This window comes from Balaenoptera acutorostrata, chromosome 4 (genome assembly GCF_949987535.1).
Source record: "Balaenoptera acutorostrata chromosome 4, mBalAcu1.1, whole genome shotgun sequence".
NCBI classification, from domain to species: domain Eukaryota; kingdom Metazoa; phylum Chordata; class Mammalia; order Artiodactyla; family Balaenopteridae; genus Balaenoptera; species Balaenoptera acutorostrata.
Genome location: NC_080067.1, coordinates 13,264,409 through 13,282,179, shown reverse-complemented (window position 1 = coordinate 13,282,179; position 17,771 = coordinate 13,264,409). Strand labels below are relative to the sequence as shown.

General features: G+C 42.1%; 2 non-coding genes across 2 annotated transcripts; one reads left to right on the top strand and one right to left on the bottom strand.

Annotated features, from left to right (window-relative positions):
• Window positions 1-13,379: 13,379 nt before the first annotated feature.
• TRNAA-UGC (transfer RNA alanine (anticodon UGC)) lies at window positions 13,380-13,451 on the bottom strand. Its single transcript has one exon. It is a non-coding gene; the product is annotated as a tRNA-Ala (tRNA).
• Window positions 13,452-14,163: 712 nt separating this feature from the next.
• On the top strand, window positions 14,164-14,236 carry TRNAF-GAA (transfer RNA phenylalanine (anticodon GAA)). Its single transcript has one exon. It is a non-coding gene; the product is annotated as a tRNA-Phe (tRNA).
• Window positions 14,237-17,771: the final 3,535 nt, after the last annotated feature.

The following is a 17,771-nucleotide window of genomic DNA, read 5'->3' as shown; positions in this document are numbered from 1 at the left end:
TGGGGATTTGTAAGCAGCTTTTGGCAGGAAAGACCACTTTGCAGGAAAGAGTTCTCTGCAGGAGGCCCCTTTTCTCTTGACACTAACCTTAAGCCAGGCACCTCCATGATCTACTCATCTCTGGCCGAAGCACACCTTTCAAATCTTTTGACCACACAGTACTTTGCCTAACTTGTTGGTTCTTTCTGTAGAACAAAGAAGTCGAAATGAAGAATAAGTAACTAACAGATGACCTGATCTCTTCCCCAGCCTCCCTTTCAGTAAACTCATGAACAAACTGTGTGAAGAAGATAGTATCTAAAGAAAGACCACAAACCTGCACACAGTGGGGGTTAGTGACAACTCTGACCCTCTATCTCAATGAGTAACTAAGATTACATCCCTGTTTACCTTTAGAAGCTTTCATGGCTGAGCAGAATCTTCAGAGGTGGTTTTGGGGGACCCTGTGTCCACCATCTCCCCAGATTACTGGCTTTCTGATTAAAGGCAACTTTCCTGTCTACCATCATCTGTGAGTATTGATTTTGTAAGGGGCAAGCAGTGGGACCCGATTCCATAACTGGAGCTCACTTCTACTGAGGTGTCCTGGGGGGTAGAACAGGACCCTCCTCAGAGCTGTCCCAACCAAGCAGTGAGGACACGGTGTGTATTTATCTACTGATTCCCCATCTGTCATTGGTTAAGTGTTACTTCTGGGGACATTGTCTCCTGACACTTGCAGCTGCTCTGCACACGGGCCAAGCTGGCTCCCTCATCCAGACAGAAATGCTCAAGGAGAGTCAAAGTTCTTCCCAGTAAGCAGCCTTCAGAGCACCAACAGCCCAGGATGCAGTCCTGCAGAGATTCCCAGCCAAGTAATTCAACTTGTTTCCTACAGATTAAGACAGGTTCCTCTCTCCTAACAGCTTTCTATGTCAGAAGCTGAATTTTTTTCTGATTATATTCTACCACTACTGAGTTATATTGCAGTCCTAGATTTAGGCATTATGGCTTTGGAATATATTGAAGGGTCTCAGGGGTCTGGACTCATCGTGTTTGGTCATAAAGGCAATTAGATGTCTGCAATTTTTTATTAAGATTGTATAATGTGTCAATTACATGCAAGATGAGATTGGTTGGGACTCCTGCCTGCCTTTATGGTATCACTTTTCCATGCTTTTAATGTGCTCCCTTTGGGCTCTGTTTAGCATGCAGGTTACAGTGTGGGGAAGTAGAGGTGAGGGGAGGAGGCCAAATGCTGGGAATCTGAATCATCCTTGTTAAAAGATAATCTGCATGCATATGAGGAAGAAAAAAAGGGAGGCTCATATCTCTCTGCAGGAGGTTCTTGAAAACCAGTAACAGACAGCTATCTGTTCACCTCTGGAAAGGAGGAGGGCCAGATGGAACGTGGGTAGCTTTGGGAACCAACTGAGTCATGAGAAATTTCAAATTGTGATAAAATTTAACCATAAATGTGCTCCAGTACAGGTGGAACAAGGCTTGTAACCAAGCAGGACACTGTGGGGCTTTCCTTGGACAGACCTCTCCCCGCATATCCTCTGCTGTAGCTCTTCTCTGAAGTACCCAGATAATAGTATTTGCTATATTTCCTGAGTTTTTCAGATCCTAAAAACCACCACCAAGAGGAAGAAATTAACTGCTTGATGATCATGAGCACAGAGCCCCCCGACCTACTGGTACCTAAGGATTGATAATGGTAACCCCAGTGACACTGCCCTGTTACCTCAAAATCAGCCAATCAGAGAATTATGCAGGAGTTGATCACACACCCTATGATCCCCCCTCCCTCACCTGGCCCTCAAAATACTTTGCTGAAACCCTTCGGGGAGTTCAGGGTTTTGGGGAGCATGAGCCACACATTCTCTTCTCATGGCCCTGCAATAACCTCACTGTGCATTGGGCACATGGACTTGTATTTGGCAACAGGCTGACTCCTAGTTCAGACTGGATAATTGTACTTGGAGAAATGCTATAATCTGTGGATTTGTTATCCAAACACTGGGTTTGCCTCTTGGTGGGTGTTGAGCCAAAAGACACAACCAAGCCGAAGATCAGGAGAAGGAAGGATTTATTACCTGCAGCAAATAAGGAGAACACCTGGGATTTTTCCCAAAGCAGTTTCTCCCCCAAACAGCAAACTTGGGGAAGTTTTAAGGTAAGGGTACAGACATATTCATGAGGGGCTTGGGTGGTGTATGCATATCCATGAAGGGCTTGAGCAGAGGAGAATTCAGCATAGAATTGGGGCAAAGGTCAACAGAGTCTAAGCTTTAGCTGATTGAAGTCATGAGGGTCAGAAAATGTCAACATCATCATCCCTTAGGTTCCAGTAGATCTGGTGGTTGAGCTTCAGACTAATCTTTACCATTGAATTAGAACTGGGAGCCTTTATACCTGATTTGTTATCTTTGCTATTGTTACTCTTTTGCCTGATAACAGTCCTTAGATTCTTTGTTCTTTTGTTCCCTTAAGATCATTAATTATTGAGACCTGTTCAAGAGCAAGCACCGTGGCCAGGCTTAGATCCCAAAATGGCTTCTCTTATGTCAAGAAAGTCATGCCTGGTTCTCCTTTCCCGGGGACCCCCTACAGTACCTACTTACAGATTTACACACCAAGCTGACAGTCCTTCACCTCTTCCCTCTGCCTCCCACCCTGTTTCCAGCACACTCCTTACCTCCCTGGGTTCCAGTGTTCTTAGAGGCTTGTTCAGATTTGCAGTTAGTTATACTCAAGAACAGTAGTTCTCAAACTTGAGCTGCATCAAAATCACCTGGAAGTTTTGTTAAAACGCAGATTGCTGGGTCTGAACTCCAGAGTTGCTGATTCAATAGTTCTGGGGTAAATTTGCATGTCAGGAAGTTCCCAGGCGATGCTGATACTCCTGGTCCAAAGGCCATACTTTGAGAACCACTGCTCTAGGAAGAGTAGGTAATTGGACATGGGTCTTCAGCCCCACCAGAAGTCTGCCCAGTCTTTACAGAACGACTGAAATCATCACATCCTTCAAAAGGCCCATGAATACCTCCCAGCTCAGCTCTATGTTGAAACTAGCAGATCATCCCATTTTGGGGCTTCTGAATTTTAGGATTTGCATCAGAAAGTCCTCAACAATGATCCCACCCACAATCATCTACATTCTTGCTTCTCCACAAAGTTTGTGGATTGTTCCTAAAACCCCAAATGCAATCTTTTCACTAAAGCTTTCACTCTTAAAAGGCCAAATATCTACTCAGTGTGAATATGACTGTTCTACAGATGGGAAAAGAGGAAAGATCCCAGGGACCAGATCATGAATACAGGAATCTGCTGAATGTAATGGAATTTGGGTCGTCCGTCTCCTGGCTGAATGCAAGTTTCACTCTGGTTCCCTCAGTGTTTGGTGAGTTCAAGGACAGCCTTTGGCCCACAATCCAAAGAAAGCAGCACCTGTGGGAACTAGAGCCCTGCCTCCCAATTTTGGCATTTGGTATGAAAATCAGTATCTTTTGGCTTTTTTATTTTTATTTTTTGGTATGAAAATCTACAGCTACCAGTGGATTCTTGCCCCTAAAGGTGGGGACTAGAGCTCTTTAATCCAGCATCACAGCACAGAGAGCCCACCAGCATGTCCCCTGAAGCTGCTATTGACAAGGACTTGGGGACAGGTCCTGGAATCCCAGTGCCCAAACTGAGCTACGGACAGTGAGCTGGCATCCACAGGGACAGGGCTGCTGTGAGAAGGGGTAAGCGCATCCTCTGAGCCGAGGATTTCCCATCTATTCACTGGATGACTTAGAATAAGCCACCGATTTCTCTGAATTAGTGTCCTCATCTGTAATAATAACACAGCCTGTGTTTACTGAGAGCTGGACTATGGGCCAGGTGCTATGCTAGTCCCTGTCGACCAAAAAAACCCACAGAAGGCTGCAAACAAGAGTTTTTTTAGGGTCGTAAGAATTGCAATTTGGGGGCCTCCCTGGTGGCACAGTGATTAAGAATCCACCTGCCAGTGCAGGGGACACAAGTTCGAGCCCTGGTCTGGGAAGATCCTACATGCCACGGAGCAACTAAGCCTGTGTGCCACAACTACTGAGCCTGCACTCCAGAACCCGCGAGGTACAGCTACTGAGCCCGAGTGCCACAACTACTGAAGCCTGCATGCCTAGAGCCCATGATCCGTAACAAGAGAAGCCACCGCAATGAGAAGCCCACGCACCGCAATGAAGAGTAGCCCCCGTTTGCCGCAACTAGAGAAAGCCCGCGCGCAGCAACGAAGACCCAACGCAGCCAAAAATAAATAAATAAATAAATAAATAAATAAATAAATAAATAAATAAATAAATAAAATTAAAAAAAAAAAGAATTGCAATTTGGGAGGTGCACCAATTCCAGTAGCAACTCAAATGTGCTCCAAGGGAAACAGAGAATAGCAGGGGTTTGTAAAGACGACAGACAGAGACATTCAGAGAAGTTAACATAGGTTGTTTTATAGAACTACAACGCGTGCCAGCAGACATTCAGTTACTTACTTGTCGGCAGCAGATTGCTTGCTGAGCTGCAGTTTCTAGGGAGTAAAGAAAATGAGTTCTAGGTGGCCTGTGGATGCCTGGATCAAAAGTCTATATTATATCTGGGTGGAGGTGTGTTAAGTTCCCCCTCCCCACTGCCTTCCTGGCTCCAGGGTAGATCCCTTTGACATAAGTGACTCCATTTTATTATTTATAGTCCACATCCTTTACCTGCATTATCACATTAATTCTTCCTGAGAACTCTATGTGATGGGTATTATTATTACCCCATTTTACAGATGAGGACACTGAGGCATGAACTGGCTGAATAATTGGCCCAAGTTCCTAAGCAGTGAAAACAAGATTCAAGTTCAGTTCTATATGACTCTAAACCATCCTTTCCCTAGTGTGGTCTCATCTAATCTCATGATTTGAAGCACCACCTACTAGCTAATGACTCTCAAATTTATACCTTCAACTCCAATAAGTATCTCCAAAACTGAACTCTTTTTTTTTCAAAACTGAACTCTTGATCCAGCCTTCACCATCTCAAAAGTGGTGATGGAGAGAAACAGACTGAATACGAAATAGTTTGGAGGCAAAAGCAACACAATTCTACCATTAGTCCCTGGCCAAGGGTGCAAAAAAGTTCTCACATAATTACTGGGATTTTTCGTGGTCAAGGAGTGATAGGATAAGGACAATCTTCCCCCTAAATCCCATTAGAATGCAAATCTCCCAGACAAAGATAGCATCACCTCAATCAGTATCAAGCTTTATCACCTTTGTGTGACTAATTTGACTGAGACCTGACCAGGACTCCCCAGCCCAAGGGCCCACCTGGCCTGGCAGGTAAAGTGAGTGAGTGAGGCCGCCCCGCTTTCAGAGGATAACCTGCAGCCCGTGCTGTTGCCTTGTTAACAAATGCATGCTGCTTCTCCAGTCCAGCCCCTCCCTAGCACTGGACAGTATTGCTGGAGCTTCCAGTTTTCTGAGATGGAGCATGGGCTGCAGGTTATTAGTGTGAGAATGCTCAATTTTTAAACATTGCAACTAATTTATACTGGGCGGAGAGGGGGACTCTGAGGGGGGAAAAAAGAAAAATAAGGTCAACCCTTGCAGTAATTTTGGAATTTCTTGACTAGTATGTTTAGACATTAACTCATTCGATTCTTACATTAATCCTGTGAGGTTAAGTGGGAGTGTTCCCATTCTGCAGATGAGAAAGCCTCACAGGGCATGGAACTTGCTGCAAATTAGTCTGAGGTCTTGGGCCTGAGTTTCTATATCTGTAAAATGAGGAAGAGGAGGTTTCTGAGCGCCCTGAAGTTGGGTGTGAAGGTCTGCACAAGTTAACACATGTGTATTTTTCTCAGAAAAGGATGCATAATAAGCTTCATCATATTCTCAAAGGGGTCCCAGACCCAAACAGCTTGAGTATCACCATCCCAGAGAGGATACAGATGTGGAATTTATAGAAGAAGGCTGTCAGATGTCCAATAAACATGAAAAACTGCTCAGCTTCTCTGCAGTCAGGGAAATGCATGTGAAAGAAAGGGGCTTATTTCAAAGATAAGCCATGAGGATCCAAGGACCCGAGGTGGTGCAGTGAAGCTGCAAATGGCTCATTCAATCAGTTATGGCTCCTCTGGTGGTCGTGCCTCTCCTGCTTGATGTCTGTGGTCATTCTTGCGCTAATCACGCCAACAAGTGCCCTATGGCTTCACAATTCCTGTGCACCAACCTTCAAGGAACAACTATAAAGCTCAGTGTATCAGGATATTATTCAAGGCTGATTCTAGCTGTTTGAAAATATTTTGTATCTTTTGAATCATTTTATAACATCCTACCCTCCTCTCTACTGCAAAAGGATTTTCAGTAATAACTACGAAATGAAACTAATGATAACAATGATCAGAAGGGAAATGAAGACAGTAAATATTTCTATTATTGAATTGCAAATATTTCTATTATTGAATTGCATGTGCATAATTATGTCAGTAAATAAATCTTTAAATAAGTATTACATTACAAAGGATAAAAGATGATTAACATTTCAAAATTATATAAATGTAATTTTTGAAAAAGAAAAACCTACCTATGCCATCTCAGTGATGAAATAGCATTATAGTTCTTGTGTTTGAGCCTTAACTTTTGCAAATGTCAATAATTTGGTCCAAATTTGCATATTCATGTTACATAGAATAGCCAGATTTGCCTACCTATCTCCTCACTAACAGTTCATGGAAGACAGTTTTTATTAATTTTAATTCTGAAAGTTTTCTTTCACTCGAAGTAAGTTATTCAAATCATTAAGAAAAGTCTTAAATAGGGACTTCCCTGGTGGCGCAGTGGGTAAGACTCCACGCTCCCAATGCAGGGGGCCCGGGTTCGATCCCTGCTCACAGAAGTAGATCCCACATGCATGCCGCAACTAAGAGTTTCTATGCCACAACTAAGGAGCCCACCTCCTGCAACTAAGGAGCCTGCCTGCTGCAACTAAGAGACCCAGTGCAACCAAATAAATAAATAAATAAAAAGAGAGGCACCTAGTTCTCAAAAAAAAAGTCTTAAACATAAAGATAAATTTGACCGATTCATAAAAACCTCAATTTATAATGAATGTCAGAAATGCAGCATTTTCCACATCTTTGTTTCTTGGGGATTGTTCTCAGTGGTCTTCATATGTCTCTGTAGCTCAAACATTTCTACTGAAATGTTTTCACCAGAAGATTCATCATAAATTTCTATTACATTTAGTAAAATCCCTAAAGATTTTCCTCTTACACTGAATTTAGAGGAAATGACTAAATAGTGAACATTGAAATTATTTGATCCATTGCTTTAGAATGAGTGTCCTGTTCCTGGTGAAAACTATCCAGGTGTTCAAAGACTGTCCTTTTGATTTATTCTGGCAATAGAAGACCAGCACCTTTTGTCATGTTTCCTGGAGTTCTTCTTCAAAATTTGACTCTGTTTTCCATGGAATTGCCTATTTCCTTACTTTTTAGCAGTTGTTGTATTATTCCTGGCTTTCTCCACAGTTTCTGTGCACTGACCTTCAAGGAACAATGTTAAAGCTTGGCGCTTCAGAATACGTGATTCAAGGCTGATTCTATTTGAAAAAGTTGTTGTGTATTTCAATCTCCAAACAGAAAAATTACATCCAACTCTCCTGGTTTATTATGAATCTCCAGTGTAAACACGAGTGTGTGGAACCATAGGGACTGGAGACACAAGCCACACCTGAAGTCAGCTAGAATTATTGAAAAACATTATAATTCACTTTTAAACAAATATGTGTGGCTGAGTTTGTGTGCATTTGAGGCCAGTTGTATAGCTGGGACTCGAAGCTTACACATATTATTAAAACTCAACAGTACCCACAGCAATAGCTTAGAATGTAGGCCAACAAAAGATTTTTTTAAAATTTATTTTACTGAAGTATAGTTGATTTACAATGTTGTATTAATTTCTGCTGTACAGCAAAATGACTCAGTTATACATATATATATTCTTTTTCATATTCTTTTCCATTATGGTTTATCACAGTATATTGAATATAGTTTCCTGTACTATATAGTAGGACCTTGTTATTTATCCATTCCATATATAATAGTTTGCATCTGCTAATCCCAAGCTCCCAATCCACCCTCCCTCACCCCCTCCCCTTTGGCAACCACAAGTCTGTTCTCTATGTCTGTGAGTCTGTTTCTGTTTCTGTTTCATAGATATGGTCATTTGTGTCATATTTTACATTCCACAAATAAGTGATATCATATGGTATTTGTCTTTCTCCTTCTGACTTACTTCACTTAGTATGATAATCTCTAGTTCCATTCATGCTGCTGCAAATGGCGTTATTTCATTCTTTTTTATGGTTGAGTAGTATTCCATTGTATATATGTACCACATCATTATCCATTCATCTGTTGATAGACATTCAGGTTGCTTCCAGGTGTTGGCTATTGTAAATAGTGCTGCTATGAACATAGGGGTGCATATATATTTTTGAATTAGAGTTTTCTCCAGGTATATGCCCAGGAGTGGGATTGCTGGGTCGTATGGTAGTTCTATTTTTAGTTTTTTGAGGAACCTCCATACTGTTCTCCATAGTGACTATATCAATTTACATTCCCACCAACAGCAACAGAAGATTTTTGAGGGAGGGAGTACATTATCACTGACATTGTTAGAATGGCCTACATGTGGTGATGGATAAAAGCAAACTGACGTTGTTTGCAATCTTTTATTGCTTGTACCTTGAGCACCTGCTATCACCGGAGTCAGTTTGCCACTGGAGAGAGACACCATTTTTCAATCATAATTCTGGAAAAATCTAGAGGTGTGACAGCACCTAATGCTAGACCAAGATGTGGAGTGTCTGGGGGCAGTGAGATAGAAGGGGAAGGGAGAAGGCAGAATATACTCACTCATTGCAGGAGAAAATGGGGATCAGTCTCACCTTTGAGCTAGAATCTGGTAATATCTATGAAAATTAAACATAAACATGCCTTTCAATCTAATCCTACTCCTGGGAAAGAGGTTGAGGTACCTCAAAATATCGTTATATCTGAACCGTGGAATTCCACAAGGCCACTAACAAGAATAAGTTAGATCTGTTTTGGCTGACTCAGAAGTATTTCAACAATGTTTTATTAATGGAAAAAAGTAAGTGTTTACCAACTACAAGCCCTTCTACGTGTGATATGAAATTTTCCATGAGGGTAAGAGCCCAGGGGAAGGCCTGGAAGGGCTCCTACCCATCTGGCTTATCCCGACAAGAGAGGGGAGGGGTCAAAGCAAGAAAAAATAAGCCGTAGATAAGAGAGAATAACTAAAGAGTCCCACAATAAAAACAGCATGCAAAATACTCCATTTATATAAAATTACATGTATTTGTTCACTGTCCCCGAGAACTATGAAAAAAAGGCCAAATTACCCAGGGCTGCCCATCAGAACTTTCTATGATGATGGAAACGTGTTCTATTCATGCTGTGCTATCCAAACCAGTAGCCAGGAGACGCATGTGGCTACTGAGCGCATGAAATGTGGTTAGTGTGACCGAGGAACCAAATCTTTAATTTATTTAATTTTAATTAAACTTAAGTAGCTAGTACAGCTATAGACAATGGTTTACTATAAGCAGTACTGTTGCTTTATTTTCTTTTTTCTACTCTTTATAGTGTTTGAATGGTTCTATGATGAGCAGTTATTATGTAATCAGTAAAATAAATAAATAAATAAAATTTAAAACCTGTAGAGAAGCAGTATGTGTGGTGATTAAGAGCTCAGATTTAGATCCAGACAGCCTGGTTCAAATCCTAGCCTTGCTACTTCATTGCTTATACTTTGGAGCAAATGCCAAATAAATAATTTTTTTTTTTTTTTTAAAAGGGACTTCCCTGGTGGTCCAGTTGTTAAGACTCCACGCTCCCAATGCGGGGGGTCTGGCTTTGATCTCTGGTCGAGGAACTAGATCCCACATGCTGCAACAAAAACCCCGCATGCCGCAACTAAGACCCGGTGCAGCCAGATAAATACATACATACATATATACATAAATATTTTAAAAAATAATAATTTGGGGCAAATTACTTAGCCTCAAATTCCTTTCTTTACTATGCCTCAGTCTCCTCACCAGTAAAAGGGGCATAATCATAGTACCCGTGTCATGGGGTTACTGTGAGGATGAAGTGAGTCTGTACATGAGAAACTCTTAGACCAGTTTCTGGCACATGGTGTTTGATAAGTAGTTGCAAATACAAATATTACCAAGGGTTTAGTTACAAGTGATAGGAGACTCTGGCTAAAGAATATACTCATTGGATACCTGTGGGCTCGCAGAAATGTTGAGATGTCTGGAGGACCAGGTTTCAAGCCCAGAGGGCAGACCCCCAAGTGATGCCTCACTGCTGTTCCGATGCCAACATATGTTGTCGGGGGCCACTGCTTCCCTTCGGTTCCCGAGTGCAAGTGCTGTCGGGTGTATCAGGTTGGCACAGCCTAGATCACCAGTCTGGCTGGAGCCCTGGCTGGAGGGAGTCTGGGCAAGCGAGTACTCTACCTGCGAACTCAGCCTCTGTCGGGCGAGGGGGAGGCTCTACGATGGGAGGGCTCCCCTCAGATTCAAAACACTTCATGTGCTGGGAAGACCAAAATAAAGATAAAAAAATACTACAAATGTTATTTAAATTAGGGAAAGGCTGGGGAGAGGGGGGAACGAAAGAAAAAAAGGTTTTTCCTCAATGTTCTGATAGTTTTATTTAAAGAATTATTTTTCGAAAAACAGTTCATTAATAGAGAAACGTTGAAGGTTTAGAATGGGGGAGGAATAAATTAGGAGTTTGGGATTAACATATACACACCACTATATATAAAATAGATAACTGACAAGGACCTACTGTATAGCACAGGGAACAGTACTCAATATTTTGTAATAACCTATAAGAGAAAAGAATCTGAAAAAGCATATATATATGTAACTGAATATATATATAACTGAATCACTTTGCTGTACATCTGAAACTAACACAACACTGTAAATCAACTATACTTCAATTTTAAAAAAAGGATAGGAAAATTTTTTTAAAATATTTCATGAATTTTTAAGCTAGAATTTGAGTCTTTTTTTTTCTTTTTTTTGAATTTTTGAATTTTATTTTATTTTTTATACAGCAGGTGCTTATTTGTTATCTATTTTATACATATTAGTGTATACATGTCAATCCCAATCTCCCAGTTCATCCCACCACCACCACCCCCATGCCGGCCCCCCCCTCCCCCCCGCCCACCCCGTATAGAATTTGAGTCTTGAAAGATATTTTCTTGCTTGAGGCAGAAGATCCAAGCAAAACACTTGGACCCCCCCCACTAGCTCAGCTACTTTGCTTTGCCCCGGGGTTAGAAATTTGGGTAACCTTGATAATCAGGTTAATCAATAAGATCTGTCCCAGCTCTTGGATTCTAAAAGTACCTCCTCCTTTCTCTCCTGGGGCCCTTATTCTTTTCAGAGGTGAGAAAAAGATATTCCAGTAGCTGAAAACTACTTCTCCCCATGTTCGTGCTGTGCCATCTATACAAAAAGCCTCTCTGATGGGACATTCTGAGAATTGTGGGTTTGAGGATACATAAAGCCCTGGGTGGTGAGTGCCCAAGGTCACTGGAACCAGGGGTTCTGCTGTCCACGATCATCTGATACCACTTCACTAGGAGCCACCACTTCTAGCTGTGTGACCTTTGGGCTCATCCCTTCACCTTGGTCCTGTCTCAGTTTCCTGGTCTATAGAATGAGGGCCATGATAATAGAATGTACTTCATGAGGTTGTTAGCAGATTGCATGACTATGTATGAAGTGCTTAGAGCAGTGCGTGGCATATATCATGCACTATAAAAGTGTTCTGGTGGGTAAATAAAATTTATTTTGGACCTGTTCCTTTCTCAAGATATTTAAAAATTTTTAGTTCCAATAAAAAAGACTGACCTTCAATAAAGGGGAAATGTTGAGTTTGGGTTTGGATATGACATATTTTAAATGCCTACAAGATAGCCTCTTGAGGATGTCTGCCTACACACACTGTAAACTGAATCTGGAATTCTGTTGATATCTCTGAATCTCAAGTTTGGACATTTATGCAGCTAGAAGTAGAAGGCCTCTGAAGAATAGCTAGGGTGAGAGTTGTTATGCATTAAGATGTGTAGATACTGGGACTTCCCTGGTGGTCCAGTGGTTAAGACTCTGTGCTTCCACTTCAGGGGGATGGCTTCGATCCCTGGCCAGGGAACTAAGGTGCCATGTGGCACAGCCAAAAAAAAAAGACTAGTAGATAAGGAGTTTATTATTAGTATTTGTGAAAAAACAAAGAAATGAGATTGCTCCTAGGCTGATCTCATTCTTTTTTGATTTATACTGGTGATTGTTATGGTCCTAAAATTTCCTTAGAAGAAGACCAATAAAAGTCTCATTTTCTGCCATCAGCTTCCAGGTAAAGTGATTATCTCTTCAGAAATTGCAGCTCCCTTAAGCCATCTGTAAAAGGAAACAGCATCAATTCCACCAGTCCCCAAAGGACAAACTTTGAGCAGAAATACTGCCCACGGGGTCTGGTTTATTGAAAGGGAACGTCTCCTGCCTCCACGGCACCCACTTGCTGCTGAGCATCTGCTTCTCAACTTTTTGAGAATTCAGTGGAAGGGATGGGAAGGAAACAAAGAGATGGTTGACTATTTAGGAGCCAAGACCTCTCCATTACTTGAATTTATCTGAAAGCCAAGTGTTTTCTATGGCAGGGGATGAACAACACTTTGTCTCCAAAATTAAAGCAGGTTGGTGGTGGAGCTTTCCTTATTTTGTCTTTTTCCAGGTTCTTGCCAGAGAAACAGAAGCCCTTGTTCTAATTCACGTATTCTCTTCCAGGTATGTAATAAAGGTTCATGAATGTGTCTAAGGCATTCAGTTTGTATTCCAAAGTGTTTTTCCAGAGGCGGTTGGAATCTTGCTAACAGCACCCTAATTTTTCCCATGGCTAGTGTCTTTAGGATTAGTTATTCTGGCTAAAGAAAGTGCACACAGGTTTCTTTCTTTTTCTTTTTTTCCCTGTCTTACTTTGGATCTTCCTTCTCTTAAGTAGTATCGTAAAATGGTAGTCTCGGTGAAAAAGCTGGTTAAATTGGTGACATTCGTGGATGTGGAATAAGCCTTTTTTTTTTTCCTTCTTCTTCTCTTGTTTCTTCCTTCTGCTGTTGCACCAATCATGTTTACTTTCCATGTAAGCAAGGGGGGAAAAAGTAGTGAAAAGTGGAAAAGTAGGAGAGCATATTCCGCAGGACTGAAGGAAGGTATGGGCATAAAATATCTTGGAGACGAGAAAAATGATAAAATCCTCATGGAGGTGCCGGGGATTGAACCCAGGGCCTCATACATGCAAAGCATGGGCTCTACCACTGAGCTACACCCCCAAGTGACAGTTGCTTCTTTTTTTGGTATGTTAGGAAATATACCCATTTTCTGTATTCTTTGGTAAAGCTATTTCCTTTTGTCAGAAAATTTATTCAGTTAACTCCACTATTTCTACAATTTTTAAATTAGACTTTTTTTGGTGGATTGCTATGCTCAAGACTAGTAAATTCTAAACCCAAATTGTTACCATTCCTGCTCTTAGTTTCTTCTCAGCCGGGTCAGTCCTCTCCAAGACCTTCTCACCTGGACCAAAAGACTATGACAGAGTAGATGGAAGCGTATAAAACAAAGAAACCAGTTCACTGGAAATTATCACCTGGAAACAGAAAACTGATTCCACATTAACAAAAATTAATCCATTTCTCAGAATCTTTGAAGATTATTCAAGAATGAATGAAAAGAAGAGAAAAAATAAGGGACTCTAAGAAATTTAAAAAAATTTTTTCCGTAGTTTTCTGAGCTGTGTCAGAGGAGCAGAGAGGCTTTCCAATGAATCCCTATCATTTCTCTTTGGTATCTCCTGCTACCATCCCACACCACCAGGAACTGGATGCAAACATCATACGTGGAAGACATTCCAAACTTTTTGGGTGGATAAATATATTGGACAACGAGACAGCAACACTTTCAAAGACTGAAATGTTCTAAAAAATTGATTGAAAACAATCTCCATTTTGAAAAATGAGTGTCAGGGAAGCTCACCCCTAAGGAGCTGAAATAGCTCAGTTGGGAGAGCATTAGACTGAAGATCTAAAGGTCCCTGGTTCAATCCCGGGTTTCAGCATGTTAAGTGTTTTAGTCAGCATCCATGAGGAGGAGCAATTCTGGTAACCCCTACCAGAAAGGTCTACCTTTGCATCCTTGAAACATCAATTTTTTTTTTGTTTTTTTTTGTTTTTTTGGCCATGCCACATGGCAGTGGAAGCTACCAGCGGAATCTTAACCACTGGACCACTAGGGAAGTCCTGAAACTCCCATCTTTGAATTTAGGTCTTGTGATTGATGTCCGATGAGCTTGGCACATGAACAAAGGGAATGTCTGGCATTCATTGCTTCTCCCATGTGTGTGCAGTGATTGCAATGCCCAATGAATTTTGATGTGCAAGATAAAAATGAATAGTAAAATTCATTCTTATAATTAAAAAACAAAAAAAAGACTGCCCTTACTGATCTCACCAGAATTCCCACAGCAATTATTATATGGATGAGTAGTAGGACAGGGTTCTTACTTCCCCTCACCATTGGCATTTTTTCCTCTCCTTACACGTGGTGGGGTGAATAATTTGCATAATAGATACTGCAAGTTATTCTAAACAAGGTCGCCCATTTTAGCAAAGGAAAGATTTGTTTGGCTTGGAGATGCTTGTGATAGGCTTGAATAATGGCATCCAAAAGATGTCTACACATTAATCCACAAAACTGTGAATATGTTACCTTATATGGCAGGTGTGATTAAGTTAAGGACATTGAGATGTGGAGATTATCCTGGATTATCCTGGTGGGCCCTGTATAATCACCAGGATCTTTATAAGAGGCCGGTGGGAGGTCAGAGAGGAAAGATGCTACATATGGCTGGCTTTGAAGATGAAGGGAGGGACCATGAGTCAAAGAATGGAGGCAGGTTTTAGAAGCTGGTAAATTCAAGGAAACAGATTCTCCTCTGAAGCCTCCAGAAGAAATGCAGCCTTGATTTTAGACTTCTGATTTCCAGAACTATAAAATAGTAATTTTGTTTTGCTTAAAGCCACTAACTTTACACTAGTTTGCTACAGTAGCAAAAGGAAAAGAATACAATGCTCTATACCAAAGACTTTCTCCAGTTAGAACATGGAAAGTTCAGAGGACTTGACCTTGCAGAAGACGCCTAGAGTGAACCATAGCATAAGTAGATGGCACTTTTTTTTAAAGAAAGATTTGGCATCATCCTCTGGACTCTGTTTTGTGATCAACTAAGAACGAGATCATTTGCCATCTGGTCATGAGTTGTACCTGCAGGTGTTTCCAAACATAGCAGCGAATTTTTTCCTTAGAACATACTTGAAGAGTTCCTATTTTTCTCTTGTGCCATTCCTTCCATTGTTTTTGTTGTCTGTTCCCTAAATCTTTTATTTACATTTTTACGTATTTATATAATAGTACTTAAAACTACCATGTATCACAAGCCTTCTGTGATCAGGCATGGCCAAAGCATTCACATGCATTCATTCATTTAATCTCCACAATAACCTTTGGAAGTATTTACTGCAATTTTACCCATTTTACAGATGAGGAAACTGAGGCATGTAGAGAATAAGTAACTTTCCCAAAGTGGCACAGCTTTACAGTGAGCCATGGTTCAAAACCAGGTCATGAGCCTAACTGCTCATAACAATGAACTTCCTCAGGGCCAAGACCCAGTGTTATTCTTGTTTTTACCTCCCCGACTCCCACTCTGCCATGCCTAGACCATTTATTGAGCTCCTGTTATTGCTAGCACTGTGGTAAACACTTCCACATATATGACTTCATATCATCTCTACTAGAACCTCAAGTGTCTTGTCCAAGGCCCTACAAATACTAAAGTGGAAGACCTTTCCAAACCACTATGCTGAGTTACAGACCTGAGAGCACTGGAGTTGGGGCCAAAAGCCTGATTGGAGCCTTAGCTCTTCCACTTACTACCAGCGGTGCAACTTGTGCCAGTCTCTTCATCATTTGGGTATCTGTTACTTCACCTCTAAAATGGGGGTGATCAAACCTACCCTGTAGGCATTTCAAGCTCCTCCTGGATGGGGCTGGTGGCACATCACAGCTGGGAGACAGAGCTGGCTCCCCAAAAGGCAGCAGCAGGTGCCTGAGGCTGGCTGATGGAGCAGAGCACTGGAGGGCACTCTACCCTTTCTCCAGTGAAGCTCAGCTCTGGTCCTCCTACCTTGCCTTCTCCAAAAGGAGCCACCAGCCAGCTGAAGATGTTAGAGGTTACTTCCTCCCTGGGAGCAGTGTCACATCACCTGCCCCAACTCCCGTACCATTCATTCACTAGGTGCAAATGCTGTTTCTCCCCCCCTCCCCCCCTCAGCCAGGGTCTTGTTGCCACAGGCATTGGCAGCAGCTTACAGAGCCTCACTGTCACGTGGGGATGGGAGCAGGAGGCTAATGCCCTACCTGACCCTTTCCTTCACCATGGTTCCAAACACCTATCCAGGCACTGAAGGAAATTTGAAGACGAAAGGGCTATGGGACCTTTATGCTTGAGATGAGGGAGAGGGTCCCAGTGCCTGGGAAATAGGCATGCCACCAGTTTCTACTACTTCTGCAACCCAAGGATAAGGAAGAAAGGAAGCAGCCCACAGCAACCTCCAACCTCAACTCCAGGAACCAGGAAAGATTCTCAGCCACCTCCCAAATTATTTAAAATGTAATTCAGGAGAGACCGGCCAAGATGGCGGAGTGGAAACAACTTGAGCTCACCTCCTCTCATGGGCACACCAAAATCACAATTATCTGCAGAACAACCATGAAACGATGAAAAAGACCAGAACTTACCAGAAAAGATCTTCTACAGCAAGACACAAGGAAGGAACCACAAGGACGTGGGTAGGAGGTGCAGACTCACAATACAGTCAAGTCCCGTACCCCCAGGCACCAAATTAGCACCAGCACCTGGCCCCGCCCAGCAGTCTGTGGGCACAGGTGCTGGGACCCCTCAGGCTGAGCAACCCCCGATCACCAGCAGACAGACTGCCTACAGACTTCCTGAGCCTACAGCCACCTCTAAACACGGCCCTGCCCACCCTGGGAAATCTTCAAGTACACTTGGATTTGGACTCATGAGCTCAAAGTAGCTCTGCAGTTTTCAGAGGGAACGCTCTCTGGACCCTGGTTTTCACATCTGTGAAATAAAAGTGTTGGATGAGGTGATTTGTCTGGACATTGGCAGCTGTGAAATGCCACGTTCTCTGATGATCTCAGTAACTGGTATGCTCTGACAACAAAGGACATCAAGAAGATCCCATTATTATGCTGAAAAAAAATGATTATTTTGTCTGAAGTTGTCTCTAAATTCCATTTTGGAAATAGGCAGTGTGTGCATTTTTATAGGAATTTGTACTCGTTTCCCTAAAGCACTTGCCACAGTCACACTCTTGGTTATTGGAAGAATTGAGGGGCGGCCCTCAGTCTCCAGACTCTGAAGCCGGAATGCGGGCCATTTCTATAAGGACCGAAAGAGGTGCCGAAAGGGGACCGAAAGGGCAGGCTCTGCTTCTGTAAAAGTCCTTTGGAGCTTGCTGACAGTTTTAGTTTCAGCCACACTCAGACGTGCGCTCTTGCTGCTGTTC